Genomic DNA, 23,279 nt, shown 5'->3' with positions numbered 1-23,279 from the left:
ATACAAAGAGTTTGGTAGTTATGTGTAGGTATTCTACTAAGGTTTCTGATCATGCTCAATTTATGGAGGAGATACATCATGAGGCCCAATGGTGTAGGGATAAGAGATCGAGGTATTAGGGTAGTTTTATTGGGAACCTTAGTGGATCATGGTTTAGAGGTAGTGGCTCTCATGCCCTCTGCACCAGCCATATCAATATTAGGGTCAGTCTAGTTGGCCAATTCAGGCCAAACTTCAGATTGACGTTGGAGGCTAGTGTTGTTTCTATAATCATCCTAGCAAGGGTAGCGGCCCCATTTTTAGGTTTTTGTATTTTTATTAATCTATTGATGAAGGTTATTCCTGGTTAGTTGGATCTTCTAGTTTCAGTACAACACCTAGGGAATGTTATGGTTGTAGAGCTTTTGATCATTTCTCGAGAGAGTCACCCAACTGTAGAGTGATGGTTCCTTTATTTCAAAGTTTTCCACCAATTTAACAAGTTCATCCCCTCATCTAGAGATGGTTTGCATGTTTGAAGTGGTGATCCCTAGGGATCTCATAGAGGTTCTTAAGCTTTTATGATAAGAGACCAGTCATTTAATACCCCAAAAATCGAAATTAATGTTATAACCACGTTTCAAGCTCAGGTATAGTGTATTATAGATATTTGGTAGTGCTATGAGTGAGTTTGATGTATAATAAGGCCTCAAATAACTCCCAGCTATTGGGCGAATCAAAAAAATTCTTATTGAATGAATTTTTTTATAAGAATATTGCTTTAGTCAAATTCAAACATGCATATATTTTGCTCTATTGACAATTTTGTAGCTCAAGACCCACCAAACTGTAGGAAATTGAATTAGCTTTCCAATGATACCAATTTTGCCTAAATCCGATACTCGGGTGAGAACTTAAGACACTTTTAGTGAAAAATAGTAGTCCAACGCGATAAGGCCGCGTCGCGGTGATGGCCAATTTCACATTTGTCATTTTCCAGTGTGTCACTGCGATAAGCATTGGTTAGAGCCAAGAGGCATTTTTGGAATTGTCCGTTTTCAGTGGCTTAACGCAATTTCACCGCGTTGCGTCACTGGGTAAATTCAGGATTGTCCCTTTTCCAGTGGCCCGATGCGATTGCACCATGGCCGGGTGTCAAAATTAGGATTTAGAGATCAGCTCCATATTTTTAATTCCCAAGGCCATTTAAGTTATTTTCCCTCACCCCAGTCAGTCTAAACACGGGATTTAAGCCCCAAAGAGAACTAATTGCTCATTATTTTGATAATTTACTCAGATTAAAGTAGTGCTCTTTCAAGAACAAACCCTAGCCCTTCTAGAATCAAGATCAAATCTCATGAATTCACCATCAATTAATACAAATTCATAAAACAAGGAATGTTTGGTGTTCATCCTTACGTTCCTTCCTCTCTTGGACTTTAAGAATCCTTTTTAAGGATTTAAATTATGATTTACATTCTTGAATGGAAATTTGTCCATGTATGTGTAGATTTTATGGGTTTCAAACTAGGAAAATTATGAATTTGAAGTAAATAAACTAGCATGTGTATTGATTTATCTACTCCTTATGTCATAACCCATGAATTGTTACTTGAATGTCGTAGTTATTATATCCCCAGGTTATTCTTTCTCATGTACAAGAACCATGCTCCCAAAGTGTTTAACAAAATGTCTATGTGAACAAATTATGCATGATATCCTAATTTTAGTACAGTCTAGTCATCAGTTTCGATTTAGTTAGGAGTATGATTTAGCACCGAGCGAACACATGCATGGGGGTATTCCTGTCAGTATATGGGTTGACCTTTAGTCACAGTCCTTAAGTTACAGAACTATGTAGCCAGCATAGGGTAAATCATCTTCCCACAAGACTAGGGTTGATATAACCATTTACATCTCATAAGACTTTCTTCCGAGTAGGGTTGACCCAGCCAGTATTAGTAACCCATGGTACGGTGCTAACACCCTTCCAACTGGGGTGATAAGTTAGGCCCTAAATCAGTCTATAATTATGGTATGTCGGTTAGATGATAACTCCCACAGTATCAATTCCAGTATTCCAGTATTTAGTATTCAGTATTTAGTACATAATTCAGTTCAGCTCTACATGATCATAACTTTTAGTTATCAATAATCAGTTATCAGAAACTCAGTACCTCAGTTTTAGTCTAATTTAGACAGACGATATATACTTGGTAGTACATGTTCATTATCTTTAGAAGTACTAATCTTGCATATACTCCTATCCTGTAACTTTATGATATTTAGCTATTATTATTACTCATGCACATCAACTCATCCATTTAGCCTAACCTTATCTAGCACACCACTACATTCAAAGTACTGATGTATACTCTCTTTTTGCACTGTGATGTCTTATATCATAGGTTCGAACGTTCGGGTTCCTAACTGTACCTAGCCAGATCGATCGATCAGCCACAGTTACAGTAGTAAGTTCTCATCCATCGAGGATGCGATACTTAGTTATTCATTGCATTATTTCAGTTATTTCAGATAGCAATTGATTAGATAGTTGGGGCCTATCCCATCAACTCTTTTATTTTGTATGTTTATAGGATTTCATACACTATCTGTTAGCAGTTATTTTATAGATGTATTCAGGACTTATTCAGTTTTATGAACCTTACAGCATTTTTTGTTCTACTTCCATATATGCTTTACTATTATTATTCGTTGCTCACAGTAGGTACTAGCCATGGGTTAGCTTGTTGTCCTTCAGGATTGTAGGCACCGTGTGATACCTAGGGTGTAGTCTCGAGGCATTACAAACTTTGTATCAAAGCCTAAGGTTCTAAGGTGCCCTAGGGAGTCTGAAAGTCACATAAAATAGAGTCTTGTACATGGGTGTGAAGCGCACCACACTTATAGGAAAGAGTCTATAAGGCATTTTAGGAAAAGTTCTCTTTTTTTAGTGTTCATATCATGCGAGTGAGCATGATCTCAAGTTAAAACTCTCTATCTAATCCAACTTTCCCTTCCATTTACAGAACATGACTCCCAAAAAGACTAATATAAGAAGAATTGGGAACCAACCAGCACCTTCTCCTGTTTAGGAAGATCCCCTGAATGAGCATATTCCTCATGCAGAATACATAGCATCACTCACCACCCTATCCCATTCTGTTGAATCTCGGAATGTTCAATCAGCTATTGTTTAGGCTAACCTAGTGACCAATACTATTGCAGCTAGAATTCAAGACTTCACTCGAATGAACCCTTCTTCATTTTCAGGGTATAATTATGAGGAGGACCCATAGTAATTCTTTGACATGGTATAGAAGGTAACAGACTTTATGGGGTCACTTTTAGTGAGAGTGCTAAGTTAGATACCTATCGGTTACAATATATAGCCTATACATGGTTTAAGCAGTGGAAGGTAGAGAGAGGCACAGATGCATTGCCAATGCAAGGAGTTTTCTACTGCCTTCTTAGATAGGTTCTTTTCATTTGAGTTGAGAGAGGCTAAGGTGTTGGAGTTCATCAACCTGAAGTAGGGCAACATGAGTGTGAAAGAATATCCCCTCAAGTTTACTCAGTTGGCCAGTTATGCTTCTTATGTGGTAGCTGATAGCAGGTCTAAGATGAGGAAGTTCATGTTTGGGGTATCTAACAGTGCGATCAAGGAGTGTAGGACCACAATGCTAATTAAGGAGATGACTTATCTTAGTTGATGGTCCATGCTCAACTGATTAAGGAATAAAATACTAAGGAGAAAGAGAGAGAGAGCAAAAAGGCTAGAATAAGTAGTTTTAGTTTCACTCACCCCAAGTTAGAAAGTGGAAACCGTCCTTAGTTCTAACTAATATCTTAAGTCCCAGCTTCGTCTTTTGGTAATGTGCCAATTCCCAAATTTATAAATGATAATATGGATAGGGCGCCAGGCTCTAAATACCAGGGTAGTGTAAGCAGTGCTCGAACAAATCCTCTTTTTCAGAAATATGGTAGAAACTATTAGGGTATCTGCAAGGCTGGCAGTGATGTGTGTTTTGGGTGTGGTAAGCCAGGCCATAGGATCAGAGAGTTCTCTTAGGTTGGTTTGCAAAGTTAGCACTATCATCCCCCAGTTCAGTTTGGTCACCTTTCTCAGCAGTGTGCCACTTCCAGTGCCACCAATTGGCACCACCCAGATTGGTTTTATGTACTTTAGCCCTAACAAGATTAGGAGATTTCTCCTGAAGTGGTTACTGGTGCATTTCGAATCTTCTATTTAAATGTTTATACTTTGTTATATCCTAGAGCTTCTCATTTCTTTGTAACCCCTTATATAGTTGTCAACTTCGGAGCCAGTCTCAAAATTTTTGTAGAACCCTTTTAAGTGTCTACCCGAATAGGTGTATCTATTATTGCCTGGCGGGTATGCAGGAACTGACCGATTATAATTTCTCAGAAAGTTTCTTTAGTAGAACTTGTGGAGTTAGAGATGACAAATTTTGATGTCATTCTCAGTATAGATTGGCTCCAGTCATGTTATGCTTTAGTTGATTGCACAAATAGAATAGTTCACTTTCAATTCCCAAATGAACCAGTCTTTGAATGGAGGGGTAGTACTACAGTGCTTAGGGTTCATCTTGTTTCATACCTTAGATTGAGAAAAATTATATCGAAGGGGTGTATGTACCTCTTATCTGAGTAAAAGTCTCTAATTCCAAGACTCCTAATCTTGAGTCAGTTTCAGTATTAAGGGAATTTCCAGATGTGTTCCCCAAAGATCTTCTTAGAGTTTCTTCTAAAAAGGAAATTGACTTTCAAAATAGACCTTCTTCTAGATACCCAGCCAATCTCTATTCATCCATACAGAATAGCTCCAGCCAAACTCAAAGAGTTGAAAGAACAATTGAAAGATCTCCTAGATAAGGGATTCATTAGGCCCAACATCTCCCCGTGGGGAACACCAGTTCTATTCATGTGTAAGAAAGACCATTCTCTTAGAATGTGTATTGTCTACCTTCAGTTGAACAAAGTCCCAATTAAAAACAAGTACCCACTTCCCAGAATTGATGACTTGTTTGACTAACTTTTGGGTGTCAGTTACTTCTCTAAGATAGACCTTATATTTGGCTATCATCAGCTTAGAGTCAGAGTATATGACATTCCACAAACAGCTTTCAGAACTTGGTATGGTCACTTTGAGTTTCTAGTCATGTCCTTTGGTCTCACAAATGACCCATTAGCCTTCATAGACTTGATTGACCGAGTGTTCAAGTAGTACTTGGACATGCTTGTCATAGTCTTCATTGATGACATTCTGGTCTATTCCCATGAAAAAATGATCATGCAGACCACCTCAAAATAGTATTATAGATTCTCAGAGCCCATCAGTTGTTTGCCAAATTTGTAAAATATAATTTTGGCTAAGGTCAATAGCTTTCCTTGGCCATATTATTTCCGGTGATGGCATTAGAGTTGATCCTCAAAAGATCAAAGCGGTGAGAAACTGGCCCAGACCCATTTCCCCATTAGATATCAGTAGTTTCTTCAGTTTGGATGGCTATTACCGATGGTATGTTGAAGGATTTTCATACATTGTATTCCCCATGTCAAGATTAACTCAGAAGAAAGTTAAGTTTCAGTGGTCAGATTCTTGTGAGAAAAGTTTTCATTAGTTGAAGACTCGACCTACTACAACTGTAGTTTTGACCTTGCCTGATGGATCAAATGGATTTGTTGTATACTATGATGCTTCTAGAGTTGGTTTAGGGTTTGTTTTGATACAGAAGAATAAGGTTGTAGCCTATACCTCTACACAACTTAAGTGCTATGAAAATAATTACCCTACCCATGATCTTTAGTTAACATATCTCGTGTTTTCCTTAAAGATTTCGAGGCACTATTTTATGGGGTACATGTTGATGTGTTCACAGATCATAAAATCTTGTAGTATGTGTTCTCGTAGAAGGATTTCAATCTACGCCAGATGAGATTGTAAAAATTATTGAATGATTCTGATATGAGTGTTTTGTATCACCCAGGCGAGGCCAATATAGTGGAAGATGCAATAAGTAGATCATTTATGGGTAGTGTTGCTCTGTTGAGGATGATAAAAAGAAGTTAGTCAGAGAAGTTCATCAATTTACCAGATTATGTGTTCGTTTGGTTGATTCAGCTAAGGGGAGTGTTTGGGTGCAGAACAGTTTGGAATCTTCTTTAGTTGCCGAGGTAAAAGAAAAGCAGGACAGGGATCTCAGTTTAGTCAAATTGAAAGAGTCATTCAAAGATTAGAAACTAGAGGTATTCTCTCAAGGGGAGATGGTGTACTGCATTGCTAGGGTAGACTGTGTGCGCCATATGTTGATAAGCTGAAACAGTGAATTCTTGAAGAATAGCATGGTACGAGCTACTCTATTCATCCAGGGGCCACGAAAATGTACCGCGACCTACAAGAAATCTATTCGTTGAGTGCAATGAAGAGGGATATTGTAGAGTTTGTGGCTAAGTGCTCTCCTTATTAGCTGGTCAAGATTGAACATCAGAAGCCTAGTGGGTCTATGCAGTAGTTTAGTATTCCCACTTGGAAGTGGTAGAAAGCGAACATGGATTTTATGACAGGATTTACTCATACTCATCGACAACATGATTTGATTCTGGTCATTGTAGATAGGATGACCAAATCAGCCTATTTTATGCCAATTCATACTTCATATTCAGCCGAGGACTATGCCAAACTCTATCTCAAAGAGTTTGTTAGTTTTTATGGTGTTCCACTATCTATCATCTCAGATAGAGGTACTCAGTTTACCTCTCACTTTATGAAGGCCTTTTAGAAGGGTCTTGGTACCCATGTTCACCTCAGTATAGCCTTTCACCCTCAGATAAATAGTTAGGTAGAAAGGACCATCCAAACCTTTGAGGACATATTGAGAGCATGTGTAGTTTACTTTAAAGAAAGTGGGGATGACCATTTTTCTTTGATTGAATTCCCATATAATAATAACTATCATTCAAGTATTCAGATGGCTCCGTTTGAGGCTCATTATGGAAGGAGATCTTGATATCTGATTGGTTGGTTTGAGATAGGTGAAACCACTTTAATAGGGATTGAATTGTGTTTGAGGCTTTGGAGAAAGTACAGTCGATCAGGGAGAGGCTTAAGGTAGCCTAGAGCTGACAGAAGACTTATACAGATATGAGGAGAAAGGATCTTGAGTTTGAGGTTTATGACTTTTTGCATGTAAAGATCTTTCCTATGAAGGGAGTGAAGAGGTTTTGTAAGAAAAGGAACCTTATTCCCCAATATTTGGCCCTTATAGAATTTGGAGCTATTTCGAAAAGGTGTCATATGAGCTCGAGTTGCCTACAGACTTAGCATCCATGCACCCAGTATTCCATATCTCCTTGTTCAAGAAGTGTATTAGTGACCCAGTTGCTGTTGTTCCCTTAAAATGCTAGATGTTCAGAACAATATTTCTTATGAAGAAATTCAAGTTGAAATCTTCTATCAACAAATTCATAGACTAAGGAACAAAGAAGTTCCCCTATTCAAAGTTCTTTAGTGGAATCAGTCCATTGAGGGAGGCACTTGGGAAGCCAAAATAGATATGTGAACCAAGTACCCTTACCTTTATCTATCTAGTCAGACTCAACCTAAGGTAACAATCTTCTTAGAATTTTTCTCTTCCATGCTAACTTTCAGTTGTATATCATTCTCATGTCAGTCATGCATTCACAGAACCAGCTCAGTTATGTATCATGTTTCAGACTTAGTCATGTAATCATATTTTTATCATGTAAATTCAGCATGTAACTTCAGTTCCTCAGTATTTTTAGTTTAGTCAGTCTTATTTGAGGACGAATGTTCCCAAGGGGAAGATATTATAATACCCCAAAAATTCAAATCAATGTTAGAACCATGTTTCAATCTCATGCATATTTTATTATAGATATTTGGTAGTGCTATGAGTGAGTTTAATGTATATTAAGGCCTCAAATAACTCCCAGCTACTGGACGAATCAAAATAATTCTTACCAAAAGAATTTTTGATAAGAATATTGCTCTAGTCAACTTCAAATAAGCATATATTGTGCTCTATTGAGAATTTCTCATCTCAAAACCCACCAAACTGTAGGAAATTTAATTATCTTTCCTACTATACTGATGTTGGGTGTACTTATGCATTCTAGCATTAATATTCTAGCCTTTTTAGCTTTGTTATGAGGATGATTCTTATGCTATATGTGTTGATAATGATATAAATGATCATTAATTCATCCAATTATGTGTTTACATTGTTTAATGGTGCTTCCACACAAGTGTTGATTCAATTCGACCAGTTAGAAGTCAACCGAGAAACTAGAGTAACTAGCTTAAGCTAGGTGTTTTCTAGTCTCTTGTGTTGGGTTCTAATGTGTTTTAATGAGCTACTAAGGTTGTTATTATGTGTTAATATGTGAAACCACTTATTTATAATGTTCAAGGGTCAATTGTATCAAGAAAAGAGTGAAAACAATGAGTTAAAGCTCAATGTGAATTTAGCCTATGCTTAGCTCATGTTTCTAGTTCATCGGTGAGGATGTTGTGTTGTTTTGATCTCTTAATTGATGTTTTTAATGATTTAGAATTCTTGGTGCATATATTATTATGATATATTAAGGATATACAAGCTTCAAATCAAATGGAAACAATTTAAGAAGGCTCAGAATGCTCAACAAAAGCACAAGACGCAAGTTGGACGCAATTAGGACCCCTGAAAGGTATTGGGCTAGTGTGAACTGTAGAAGTGTCCAATAGAGGAGTTCAAAATACCACTGGATTCAAAAAAGTCCCAAGAATTTGGAAATATGCCGCGTGTATCTTAATTTAGAGTTTAAGGATGTCCCGCAATGCATTGAAATCGCAAACAACTACTGGAATTTGATAGATTTTTTGACAATTGTGAATTTGCATGCCTCCGCATCACGCCGATGACCAAAATTGGGATAATTCTTCCCATCTGAAGTAAAAATGCGTGGAAACCCAATCCAAGTCGGTTTATGACTCGTATACTATAAATATAACGTTTCAAATTCCGTTTTAATCATCTTGGGACATCTTGGAAACCCTAGATCAACTTGGAACATCAGTGGAGGCTACCACAACTTCTTTTCAGGTTTTATCATTCTTTAAATTAGTTTTTTTTTTTAGTTTGTATCATCATTCCAAGGGAATGGATGATGAATATTTTCATTAAAGCCTAAAACCCTCTTTCTAGGGTTGAGGCCATGAACATGAATACTTTTTAATATTCTTTATTGTAGTTTCATTTCGGATTATCATTTGGATTGTTCTTTATTTTTTGAGCCTACTATTTTAATGATTAGCTACCATTAGAATAAATCTATATTTTTATGTGAATTCGAGAGGAGAATCATAAGATAGAATGAAGAAATTAGGGAACAAGGTTCTTATTCTTTTATGAAATAAGGAATTTGAATTATCCTTTAGGATAGAGATTTACCTAGAAGCCTTGTTTGATTCAATTGCAAGAAGATAACTTCATAGATTTAGATGAATTTTTGTATCTCTGCAGGTGTTATAGGTACAGTGTTCACTAGAGAGAAGATTTGAGGTTGGGAGACTAAAATCATAGCATAAACCTTGCGAATGAACAAACCGATAACTAACTAAATTATGATACGAATAGAGATTTGTATGATTGTTCAAAATGCCTCAACCCTGGTCTTTACTCCATTGATTGTCCAAGATTTTATTTTATGCATTAGTTTAGATTAGTTTGAACTTTCAAAATTACAACTTTATTTGCGACTCTCCTTAATTAGTTAAACTAGAATAGGATAGGCGACGAACAAAAGTCCCTGACAAATCGATACTTGGGCTTTGTTGAAGCCACTATATTACTTTATTAGACCACGTACACTTGTATATGCGCTAGGGTGCTGTTAAGTTTTTTGCACCGTTGACGGGGACTTGTTATTAGGCAACTATCTTATTTTTAATTTTTCTATATTGAGTTGTACATAGTTTTTGTTTAGTTTTTTTTATTTCCCTTTATTTCTATTTTTCTCACATTCTTCTTGAGATGTCAGCCTGGGATAGATGGTTTTTGAGTGATGACAATTCTTGTTATTTTTATAGGGGACCACATTATGAGGCTTATCTTCCAGATTTTGATGGAAGGGCGTAGACGGGACCTTCACAATATGATACGGATACTGTTCTATCTGAGGAACATAATGTAAATGGGTATTTTGTTTGTCATCAAAGTGAGCATTCTGAAGATATGTGTGCTGTAAACCCCAATTCAGTAATGTTTGTGGGCTATGATTAAATGTAAAATTATATAAACTACTACAATTGAACAGGGCTGACTTAGTCACAAATTCAAATGCTAGCCACAACTCAAATGAGAAATATACAAAAGATGCTGAAACAAATATTAGCATCTCAGAATGAGTATTTGGCATACATAAAGAACCAAAGAGTGGCTATTGAACAAGTGACTTTCCAACTGGTTGTTGATGAAGTTGCAGATAATTTGACGAAGTCTGAGTACTCTAAAGATGATATTATGGAAATTATGATGGAGCCACTGCCACCATGTCTAAAATGGCTAAGCAAAGAAAGATGTTGGGTAGATATTAGCCAATGTGTGGAGAAAACATAAGAATCTCATTCAATTGATTGTCATCTTAATCTTGAGACTGCAATTGAGAAGGTGAATAAAAGTGAGTGTGTAGTACATTGTGTAAATTATGAAGTTGGATTGGTTGGGCCTCATTTGAAGCACTTTTGTACATTATGTTTAGATGATGTCTTGTCTGTGGAATCATTTAAAATAGTGGATGAATGTGAAGATGAGGAACAATAATCCTAATTGTTTATTTTACATTGAGCAAGCAATATAAAAATATACCTCACTTAAAGGCCAAGTAGTTTACCATGCATATTCCATTACTCGGTTCATTAATTTTTATAACACCACCCTATGAGCGAGGCAAAAAGATGGATGCTAAGTTGGGGGTGAAATTTATATCCTCAAGGTGGAGGAAAAACATGATTAGGTCGTGCCGCGACACTAAATTAGACACTTCTTGGGAGGCAACCCAAGCTAAGGTATTTTTTATTTTTAGTTTTTATTTTTTTTTTACTTCACGTAGTTTTTGTTTTTGGTTGAGTCACAAGTTAATGGGAAGTTTGAGTACCATAAACTTGATCTTGAAGCATAGTAAAGATTGATTGTGGGGTCCCATGGATCTCATTCAGGTGAAGATGCTACTAGTTAGGCCTAGAGGTCTCAGGAAGTATTTTTATCTCTTACTTTTAAATTCACTTTAGGGACAAAGTATATTTTTAAGTTTAGGGTGGGGAAATTCCCAAATTTTGACTCAATTTAAAAAAAAAATACGTTGGAAATAAGTGAGATATTCTTGTTGGTGCTATTTTTTATTACTTGATGAAAGTGGGTTTATTGATAAAAGCATGTTGATTGAGTGAATTACTATTTTTGAGACTCTTAGGCTTACGTTTGTGACTCTAGTATTTGTCGGCTTAAATTTGAATTTATGCTATTATTTGTTTAGGAGTATATAAGATCCTATTGAGTTGAGCATGTTCCATGTGTGCGTAAGGTTTTTTTTTTGTATAGTCCTTCTATCATGTGATGTCTTGAACTTGCCCAGTGTGTGTGTGAAGCAAAATAAAGAATGTGGATTTAGGAAATGATTTAGGTATTTCTTTGATAACCTTATTTTTACCTTCTTTTTACCTACCTTTATGCATTATCCTAGATAACCCCCATTGAGCCTTTAGTTTTTTCTTTGGTAACCTCATATATAGCCTAATTTCTTTCTTTGATAGACTATAATTTTATCCAAAAATTGCTCTTAAGTGCTTTAATGAAAAATTGAATTAATAAGGAGTTTGAGAAATTGAAGAAGAAAAAGGTGAAATTATGCCAAGATAAAAGTTATTGGTGTTTATATTTGATGTGTGGTGGATGGTTGTGATATAATTTATGCTAAAAATATTTCCAGGATTGTGATAAAAGAGAAAAATTGATTCTTGTGGTAGTAAATTATGTGTCCACCAAGAGTTTGTGAAACTGCTTAAAACAGATGGGTAGACAAAAGTGGTGTAATTTGGTTGTTGGAGATTGGTTTTAAATGTATAATGTAGTGTATTAAAGCACTTAGAGAGGTTAATCACTATTATTGGCCAAAATAGCTCCTACCCGTCCCTTAGCCTACATTTTAACTCGAAAAAGTCCTAATTGATCTTAAGTTCATCATTCCGATATTACTGAAGCATTACACTAAGGGAAAGCCTATGGTTCATTATGTGTAACTTGTGAATTATTTGTGAGAGTGAGAGTAATTTAATTCTTGTACCCATTACATTATAAATTGCATTATTTTGAGTGATCGTGGGTAACTCTCTTGTTGTGAGGAGCACATATTTGATGAATATGGGTGATTTGTATGATGTCCTTGATTGAACTATATGCATGAGTTTTCTACTTGAGGAGTCCATTCTTGATGTTAGGATGGTTTGGAGTAGGATTCTTGAGCTTTCCATTGTGTATAACATGCGTAGGGTTGTAAACTTGAATTCTGTGCAGTCATTGTAGTGCTAGCTTGAGTGTCTTACTTGTAGTAGAAATGTGGAGTCTCTTCAGCTCATGGTATTTATAATGAAGAGTTGTTCGAGGACGAACAAGACTTTAAGTGCGGGGTGGTGATGTTTGGTGTATTCATGCATTCTAACGTTACTATTCTAGCCTTTTTAGCTCTGTTTTGAGGATGATTCTTATTTTATATGTGTTGATAATGATATAAGTGAGTATTCATGTGAACAAGTATGTGTTTACAATGTTGAATGGTTCTTCCACACGAGTTTTGATTCAATTCGACCATTTAGAAGTCAACCGAGAAAACTAGAGTAACTAGCTTGAGCTAGGTGTTTTCTAGTCACTTTTGTTGGGTTCTAATGTGTGTTATTGAGTTACTAAGATTGCTATTATGTGTTTATATGTGAAAAACTTAGTTATAATGTTCAAGGGTCATTTCGATCAAGAAAAGACTGAAAACAATGAGTTAAAGCTCAATGTGAATTTAGCCTCTGCTTAGCTCGTGTTTCTAGTTCATCGGTAAGGATGTTGTGTTGTTTTGAGTTCTTAATTGATGTTTTTAACGATTTAGGATTCTTGTTTCATAGATTATGATGATATATTAAGGATATACAACCTTCAAATCAAGTGGAAACAACTCAAGAAGGCTCGGAATGCTCAACAAAAGCATAAGATGCAAGTTGGATGCAATTTAGACCCCTGAAAGGTATTGGGCTAGTGTGGAATGTACAGGTGGCCAATGGAGGAGTTCAAAATACCACTGGATTCATAAGAGGCCTAAGATTTTTAAATATGCCATGTGCAGTATAATTTGGAGTTTAAGGAGGCCCCGTGATGCGTTGAAATCGCAAACAATTACTGGAATTTGATAGATTTTTTGACAATTGTGAATTTGCATGCCTCCGCATCATACCGATGCCCAAAATTGGGATACTTCTTCAAAGCTGAATTAAAAAAGCATGGAAAACCAATCCAAGTCAGTTTATGACTCGTATACTATAAATATAATGTTCCAAATTCTTTTTTAATCATCTTGGGACATCTTGGAAACCCTAGATCAACTTGGAACATCATTGGAGGCTACCACAACTTCTTTTTAGGTTTTATCATTCTTTAACTTAGTTTTTTTTATGATTTCTATCATCATTCCAAGGGATTGGATGATGAATATTTTCATTAAAGCCTAAAATCGTCTTTCCGGGGTTTAGGCCAAGAACAGGAATACTTTTTGATATTCTTTATTGTAGTTTAATTTTGGATTATCATTTGGGTTGTTCTTAATTTCTTGAGCCTACTATTTTAATGATTAGCTACTATTAGAATAAATCTATATTTTTATGTGAATTCGAGAGGAGAATCATAAGATAGAATGAAGAAATAAGGGAACAAGGTTCTTATTATTTTATGAAATAAGGAATTTGAATTAGCCTCTAGGATAGGGATATACCTAGAAGCGTTGTTTTATTCAATTGGAAGAAGATAACTTCATAGATTTAGATGAATTTTTATATCTCCGCAGGATTTGTAGGTACAATGTTCTCTAGATTGAAGATTTGAAGTTGGGAGACTAAAATCGTAGCATAAACCTTGCGAATCAATAATCTGATAACCAACTAAACTGTGATAGGAATAGAGATTTGTATGATTGTTCAAAATTCGTCAACCCTGGGGTTTACTCCATTGATTGTCCAAGATTTTATTTTATGCATTAGTTTAGATTAGTTTTAACTTTCAAAATTACAACTTTATTTGCTACTCTCCTCAATTAGTTAAACTAGAATAGGATAGGCGGTGAACGCAAGTCCCTAAGAGATCGATACTTGGGCTTCCTTGAAGCCGCTATATTACTTGATAAGACTACGTATACTTGCGTGTGCACTTGGGCACTGTCATATACCAATTTTGTCTAAATCTGATACTCGGGTGACAAGTATTTAATTAGCTTTTCAACTATACAAATTTTACCTAAATTTGATACTCGGGTAAAAAGTTATGGCACTTTTAGTGAAAAATAGTAGCCCAATGCGATAAGGTTGCATCGCGGTGATGGATAATTTCACATTCATCATTTTCCAATGTGTCACTGAGATAAACACCGCATCACGCCAAAAGGCATTTTCAAAATTTTTCATTTCCAGTGGCTTAACGCTATTTCACTATATCATTCCGCTGGGTAAATTCGGGATTGTCCCTTTTATAGTGGCCCGACTCGATTGCATTGTGTCATGTCGGGTGTCAAAATTGGGATTTTGAGCTCAGTTCCATATATTTAATTCCCAAGGGCATTTAAGTCATTTTCCCTCACCCCCAGTCAGTCCGAACACAAGATTTAAGCCCCAAGATCATTAATTGCTCATTATTTTCATAATTTACTCAAATTAAAGTAGCCCTCTTTCAATAAAAAAACCCCATCCCTTCAAGATTCAAGATCAAATCTCAAGAATTCACCATCAATTCTCACAAATTCATAAAATAAGGTATGTTTGGTGTTCATCCTTGTGTTCCTTCCACCCTTGGAGTTCAAGAAACCTTTTTGAGAATTTAAATTATGATTTACATTCTTAAATTGAATTGTGTTCAAGTATGTGTTGATTTTATGTATTTCAAAGTAAGAAGATTATTAATTTCAAGTAAATAAACTAGAATATGTGTTGATTTATGTATTCCTCGTGTCATAACCCATGAATTGGGAGTTGAATGTTGTAGTCATGATATCCCCATGTTATGCTCCCTAAGTGTTTGACAAAATGTCTATGTGAACAAATTGTGCATGATATCCTAATTGTAATGCTTTTAAACTTGTGATATGGTTCCATTATTTATGCTATCGAGTTCTGAGTGTATTATATACCCTAAATTAGTTGATTACTTAGTTTCTAGTTGTAAAGGGATGATTCGATAATATCTCAAAAAGTAGCATTAGGTTAGTTAATAGAATTATCCTGAGTTCAGCCAAGCTTAGTACAGTCTAGTCATCAGTATCGGTTCAGTTGGGAGTAGGATTCAGTACCGAGCAAACCCAGGGATTGTTGCATTCCTGCCAGTAAGGTTTTGACCCTTAGTATCAGTACCTGAGTTATAGAACTACATAGCTAGCATAGGGTAAATTATCTTCCTGCCAGACTAGGGTTAATGTAACCATATATATCTTATGAGTCTTTTCACCAGATTAGGGTTGACCCAACTAGTGTTAGTAACCCGTGGCACGGTACTAACACCCTTCCAACTGGGTTATGGTTTGGACCCTAAATCATTTTATAATTGGGGTATGTCGGTTAGATAATAACAACCAAAGTCTCAGTTCACATTTTCCAGTATGTAATATCTAGTATAGAGCTCAATTTTAGTTCTACATGATCATAGCTTTTAGTTATCTATAATTAGTTATCTGAAACTCAGTACCTCAATTTTAGTCTAATTTATCCTACGCCTTGCATTGATGATTTATTTTACTAGCTTCAGAGAGCACCGGTGTTCTCTAAGATTGATTTATGGTCTGATTACCACCAATTGAGGATTCGGGTTGAGAACATCACCAAGATAGCCTTTAGGACTCGTTATGGTCATTATAAGTTTCTATTGATATCTTTTGGGCTGACTAATGCCCTAAACATATTTTTGGATTTGATGAATCATGTTTTCAGGACGTATTTAGATTCTTATTTAATTGTGTTCATAGACGACATCCTTGTGTATTCTAGGAGTAGAGATAAGTAAATGCCATATTTAAGTATTCTTCTCTAGATGTTGAGAGATCATATATTTTTTCCAAATTTTGTAAGTGTGAGCTTTTCCTTGAGTCGCTGATATTTCTTAGACATATGTTGTTAAATTCAGGGGATGAATTGAAATTCTCTATGAGTCGACTACTGACTTTTTTCAGTCGACTCACCTGTAGATCTATACACTTCAAAAAAAAGTTAGTTTTATCATAATTAAGCAAGTAAATAGTTCAACACAAGTAAAGACACAGATTTATCCTGGTTTGGAACACCAATGTGGTGCCTACTTCCTGCCCCTTTTGGTTTCAAAGTTTTCTTAGATCATTCAATATCGAGCTTGAGTATAATGATATGAAATAAGTTCTGAAGACTTATTTTGCTCTTCAGATCTTGTGACATAGCTTTAGTTGATGTTACAAAGTTGACTCTATCCTATTCTTTATATAACAATTGTAAACTAAAAGTTACAAAGCTTGTGAGACTAAGATTGAGACACTTTGATTTTTTTCTTGAAGTTGTATAACTCGTGCCTGTCTTCAGTCTTCATCTTTTACAATCTTCGGTTGCTACTCTTTATAAGGAAACCCAAGAGATTTCTTCTCAATCATGGATTTAAATTGATTCCTTGATTGAGGAATATAGTCATATGATGTATCTATATACGGCTTTAGATCACTTCCATATCAGATATGTTCGTGATCTATTTTTTCTTTTGGTCTTGCGTAGATTGATGCCCTGTAAAATATGCTTGTGATATTTTCTTCTTTTTCTTTAGTCATTATACATCTGATTTGTTGAGACTTTTGGGCCAAAGATTCTTCATGATTAATTTAATTTGTTAAGAATTATAGGACAGAGATTCTCCTTCTATTTGTTCTCATTCTGATTGATTTTGTTTGATGTCGCAGATTGTAAGTTGATGTCCTTCCATTCTAGAGTCGGCATCCTTTATCCAAAGTCTTCAACATCCTACAGATATCCACTTGTTAGTTTGTCAGTATTAAAATATTGACTTTGGAGGCTAACATGGTGTCTAAGTATGGTATTATAGTTGACCCAACAAAAATTAAAGCTATTTGTTATTGATCTAGACCTATATCTTGGTTTAAGGTTAGTTGATTCAATGGATTATCAAATTACTAAAGATGGAATGCTGAGAGTTTTGCTACCATTACAGCAATGATGACTAGATTAACTCACAAGGAGGTTTATTTTTTAAGGTCTAAAAAGTGTGAGACGACCTTTAGAAAGCTTAAGGGACTTATCACTTTAGCTTTTTTGGCTCTTTCTCTTGAGAGTGATGAATTCACCTTGTATTGTGATGCATCTAGCGTTGATTTGGGTTATGTATTGATGAAGTAATATCATGTTTTTACCTATACATCAAGACAATTTTATGGTGCGTAAGTACAACTACCTCATTCATGATTTGGAGCTGGTAGCGGTAGTTTTCACAGTTAAGATTTAGAGGAATTATCTTTATGGCGTGCATTGTTAGATCATTGTGGATCATCATAGTTTTCAACATCTTATAACCCAAAGAGAGATTTATTCTAGTGAGTGTAGATGGATTGAGTTGCTTATGGATTATGACATCTCTATCTTGTATCATATAGGCAAGAAAAATATGGTTATAGACGCCTTAAGCTGGAAGGATATAAGTATGGGTAGCTTAGCTTGCATTTAAGTTTCTCATAGGCCATTTTCACAGGATATTCGGTCCTTAGCCAACTCGATGGTGCAACTTAATATTCTCAAAGGTCATTGTCACAGGAAATTCATCACTTAGCCAACTTAATGGTGTGACTTGATATTTTAGTCATTACGAGATCTTTCTAGCATTAACATGAGGTCTACTCTATTTGAGCTAATTCAGATATGTTAGCTTGATAATAAGAAGATTTGCATAATTTGTCATCAGGTGTTAAGTGGCGAGTCCAAGAGGGATACCATAGATTTAGAGTGACTCTTGATATTTGATAGCTGTATTTGTGTGCTGATTATTGATGATTTAATTCTATCAATTTTGTGTAAGGCTCATAACTCCAGATATTATATTCACGCGAGTACAACTAAGATCTACAGATATTATAGACATCATTATTAGTATATTGGTATGAAGAGTGGTATGGCATACTTGTTGCTCGTTGCCTATGTTATCAGCAGGTAAAAGTCAAGCATCAGAGACTTGGTTGCTTAATTTAGATATTGCCCATTCCTGAATGGAAGTAGGAGCAGACTACCATGGACTTTATTAGTTATTTGTCTCACACCTTGGTTTTGATTGTATTTGGTTCATTGTGTATCGGATGACCAAGTCGATACATGCCATTCCTATTCTAATGTCCTTCAACATTAGAGGTTAGGTCATGTTTATCTTATTAAGATACTCTATTTGCATGGTTTTCCTATATCTATAATTTCAGACAAGGGCTCTATGTTAACTTTTAGATTTTTTAGAGCTTTTCCAGGAGGAGTTGGGCACTTTGGTGGATCTTAGTACATCCTTCAACCACCAAACCAATAGGCATTTGGAGTAGACTATCTAGGTTTATGAGAATATGCTATACGCATATGTTATAGATTTTGGAGGTCAACAAGAGCAATGCTTAGCTTTGGCGGAGTTTAATTATAATAATAGCTATCATTCGAGTATTGAAAAGGTGTATTTGGAGGTTTTATATGCTAGGTGATGTCATTCTCCAATTGGGTGGTTGGAGACATCTAAGATTAGACCTCGTCATACCAACTTGCTTTTGGAGTCATTAGATAAAGACAGGGTGATTTAGAGTAGATTGAGGGAAGATCATAGTAGGGAAAAGGCTTATGCAGATCATAGACTTCATGCTTTGAGAAATGGAGTTAGTTAATGGGTATTCATCTATGCATAACCCATGAAGGGTGTGATGAGTTTCAGGAGAAAATGCAAGCCCGTACCCTGAAATTTGGTCCCTTTAAGATTATTCACACTGTTGGTAAAGTGGATTATGAGTTATCCTTACCCCCATATTTGTTTTTGTACAAGGTTAGATATATTCCTATATTGCGGTGATACATTCCTGATCCATCTCATGTGCTTAGATGGGACTCAGTTCAGTTGGATGAGTGATTAACCTTCGTGGAAGAACCGGTGCACTTATTGTCTATTAATATCAAGAGGTTGCACAGTAGAGAGATTCCAGTAGTTAAGGTTTAGTAGAGGCACCGCCTAGTAGAAGAGGCGACTTAGGAGATTGAGAGTGAAATGTGGACCCAGTATCCACCCATTTTTAAGGCTTCAAGTGCATTCTAATCCTTTACTTTTGCAGACAAAAGATCTTTTAGTAGTGGATATTGTAATGACCCTCTAGGTCATTTTTTGTATTTTCGCTCATTTTAGTCATTTAGATGTTTTCTATAGTTCTCTGAGGTCATTTGTGAATTGTTGGAACTAACAGTTAGGTTATCAAACAGTTTGTTTAGTTTTTGGAGCAAATTCCTAATTTAAAACCTAGTCTTGTTCAAATGGCTACCTGGAAAAAACTTCAGTTAAATCACCTTGTATGACAATTTTGACTATTTCAATAGGTGTCATTGTTCTCTTTTTGATTAGTTGACTGTGATTTTGATAGTGTGGCATCTTGTGGAAGGTTTTTACAAATAGAAATTGGTGGTTTAGAAGATTTTTCTGGCTTTTCTTTGGCATCAAGGTAGGCTAGCTTTACCCTCTTCCTAGATTTAGCTATTTTGTACTATTATTATCATAATATGCTAGATAAGGGATGAGATTTAGGTGCTTCAGGTGTGATTGATAAATTTGGATTACTTGGAATATTTAGGTTAACTTAAAACTGTACTTAGTCATAATTGACATAGTTGCTCATGTTTTAGGGAGAATTATTATCTTAGGGTTAATAGTGGCTTATTTAACCTCTAGAAATGAATTTAGATACCATAGCCTAGTCCAGGGTAGTATTTGCCTAAAAATAGACTTTGAGGATTAGAAGTAGGCCCTTCTTTCTCACCTTAGTCGAAGACTTGTGTTAGATTTCATAGGCTTATATTTATGCATGTTGTACCTATATTAATGATTTTTTATAACTTTTTGGAGATTGTATCTTAATGATTATGCTCATTGGTATTTGAGAGTTGGTAATAATTTCATGTAAAACCTGCTGGTCTATTGATATGGTTAATAATATGGTTTAGTGGCTTGGTTTATTGATATGGTCTATTTATATGATTCCAGTTCAAGTCCGGCTGTTAAATTTGATATTGATGATATGAGTTTCATTTCAAGTTCAGCAACTGATGATGATATTGACAATATGAGTTCTATTCGACTCCAACTAGTAATATTTGATGTTGGTACTATTAAGGATGATATGATAATGATGACAATATATCCCGTTCGAGTCTGGCGTTGAGAGTTGGGAATGATAGGATGCAATATAGATGGTTTGATGGTTATAGCTAATATTTGGTTGAGTTATATATCTTCGATTATTTATTTCCTTTGATTGTACCTTTCGGGCTTATGGGGGGTTGCATTGGGTTTTTCTCTTGCCACACTAATTGGATTATTAGGGGTAATTTAGTAGTTATAATTGTGTTATCATAACATTACTTCTTCATATTTATTTATTTACTTGTACACAAAGGTGTTAGAGTTTATTTCCAGGTTTGTCCAATTACATTATCTTAGTTGGCTGATGATGACTACTGAGTACCCGTGGCTTTGGTACTCATACTTCACTTTTATACCTTTTTGGTGTAGATTTGAGTACAAGATATTGTCGTTGATGTGATGCTCGTGCAAGGTTGATTTTGGAGGTTGGGAGAGATCTTGGAGTCAAAGTTACCCTTTTTTCTTCAATTTATCTATGTCTAGTCATTCATTGTCGAGCTAGATTCTATTTGACTATTCAGGACTTATAGTTCAGTTGTAGTAGCTCTTGTATCGACATTACTGAGTCTTGGATGGTTGTTGCTCTTTATCTATCAATTAGACTTTTGTGACTGCTTTATTGGTTTTTTAACTCTTTAGATGTTGATTTTTGTCTTTTAGGCCCTTTTTGACCTAGTTAGACAATTATGTGTATCTCTGGGCTACGGTTTTTCTTTCCAACTGAGTGCCATCATGACTTGTAAATCATGTCTTAAGATGTTGAGGGTCACTTAAGTGAGGCCCTTTTTACTTAAGCGTATGCTGTGTAAGGAAGTCCCTCTCTTCTTAAGTGAATGCCACTTGAGCGGCTATTGGGCCACTTAAGTGATATGTGCAGAGATGATGGGTACCGCTTAAGTGGCACTTGGCCGCTTAAGTTGTGACCACTTAAGGTATCATGAGTCTTCTTAAGCGCCACCAGGTGGCATTAAAAGCCCCATTTGCCTAATTTTTCTCCTATTTTCATACAAGTCTCAAAGTTAAAACCTTGGAGAGTGTGGAAAATTAGGAGAAACATTATTATGTAGTTTTGGTGTGCTTGGGAGCTCGGATTTCTCTTTTCATTCCTGAATTTTTGGTAAGTTTTCAGTAAGTTCATGGTTAATTTCTCAATTGGTTCCCAAAATCCCTAGATAATTGGTGGGTTGATTTTATCATTATTTGAGCTTGGAATTTACCATTCTTAAGGGTAAATGTTCCTTGAGCATAGATCGATGCGTTGATGGTTTCAAAAGTGGGATTGCACAAGCGGGCCTCACATGGATTTTTATATAATTTTGGACCCAAAACAGAAAAATTCAATATGCGTACCATTATTCTTGTATTAATGTGTACATTATTATTTTGAATAGTATGGAATTGTTCAAAAGCTTCTCAAAACGAAAATCACTGATTTGGTGGATTTTATTAGGCTTTATTAGTATCCAAGTAGGTTGGGTTTACATTTCTTATAGATTAGACTTGATTATAGTATATTTATGATTATGTGCTAGATATGGGTTGGAAATTAGGTCTTAGAGGTATAATTTTTACAATTTAAATTATTTAGCCTATTAAAGAACTGTATATTAGGCATAATTGACTTTGTTACTCATGTTTTAAGTAGAACTACTATCATAGGACTAAATGTGACTTATTTAAAATGAAGTAGTAAAATTAGATACCTTAGCCTAGTTGGGTAGAATCTACCTTAGAATGGATATCAGAATTAGAAGTGGGCACCTCGCCCACCATAGGCCAAGACTATCATTAGCTCTTTGTGGACTTTGTCGGTGTGTTATATCTTTTTGGAAGTATATTTTAAAGTTTAAAGAGTCTATATACATGATCTTTGGTACATGGGAGTTGATAATAGTTCTGGTTCAAGTTTGATGATTTATGATTTTAATAAATGTTCAATTTTGGCATTAATCATGATATGACTTTCAGGTCAAGTTCGACAAATGATGATTTGAGTTTTGGTTCATGTTTGAAAGACTTATGGCAAGATATTATGAGCAAATGATTATATAAGTTCCGAGTTGATTTAGACTATGAGTTGTTATTTATGAAGTTATGGAATTGGTTTGAGTTTGTTTCTTTTGGTATGGAAGGATTCACAATTATGGCTTTGAGAAAAGGTTGATTAGTCAAATTTTGATTACTTCTTCTCTTTGATTGCACCCTCCGAGCTTATGGGGACCTGCGTTGTGTTATTTACATTTCCTCATATATTGTCTTATGAGGGATAATTTTATAGTAATAGATATGTGTTCTATTATGTTATTATTGAGGATTATTTATTTATTTATATTATTTGGAGCTTTATTCTAGGTTTTCTTTTTTATCTTGACTTAGCTTATTTATCTCATATTATTATTATATCATAATTATGATTTAACTTGGTCAGCCAATGATGCTTACTGAGTACCTATGGCTTTAGTACTCATACTACACTTACGTACCTTTTTGGTGATGATTTGAGTATTACTTGCCATCGTTGACACTGCGATTCTGCTGACTAGAGTTCGCAGCAAGGGTGAGCTCTCAAAGACAGAGTTGACATTTTCT

This window comes from Capsicum annuum, chromosome 4 (genome assembly GCF_002878395.1).
Source record: "Capsicum annuum cultivar UCD-10X-F1 chromosome 4, UCD10Xv1.1, whole genome shotgun sequence".
NCBI lineage: Eukaryota > Viridiplantae > Streptophyta > Magnoliopsida > Solanales > Solanaceae > Capsicum > Capsicum annuum.
The sequence above is the reverse complement of the archived record's forward strand: the minus strand, read 5'-3'. Positions refer to the sequence as shown.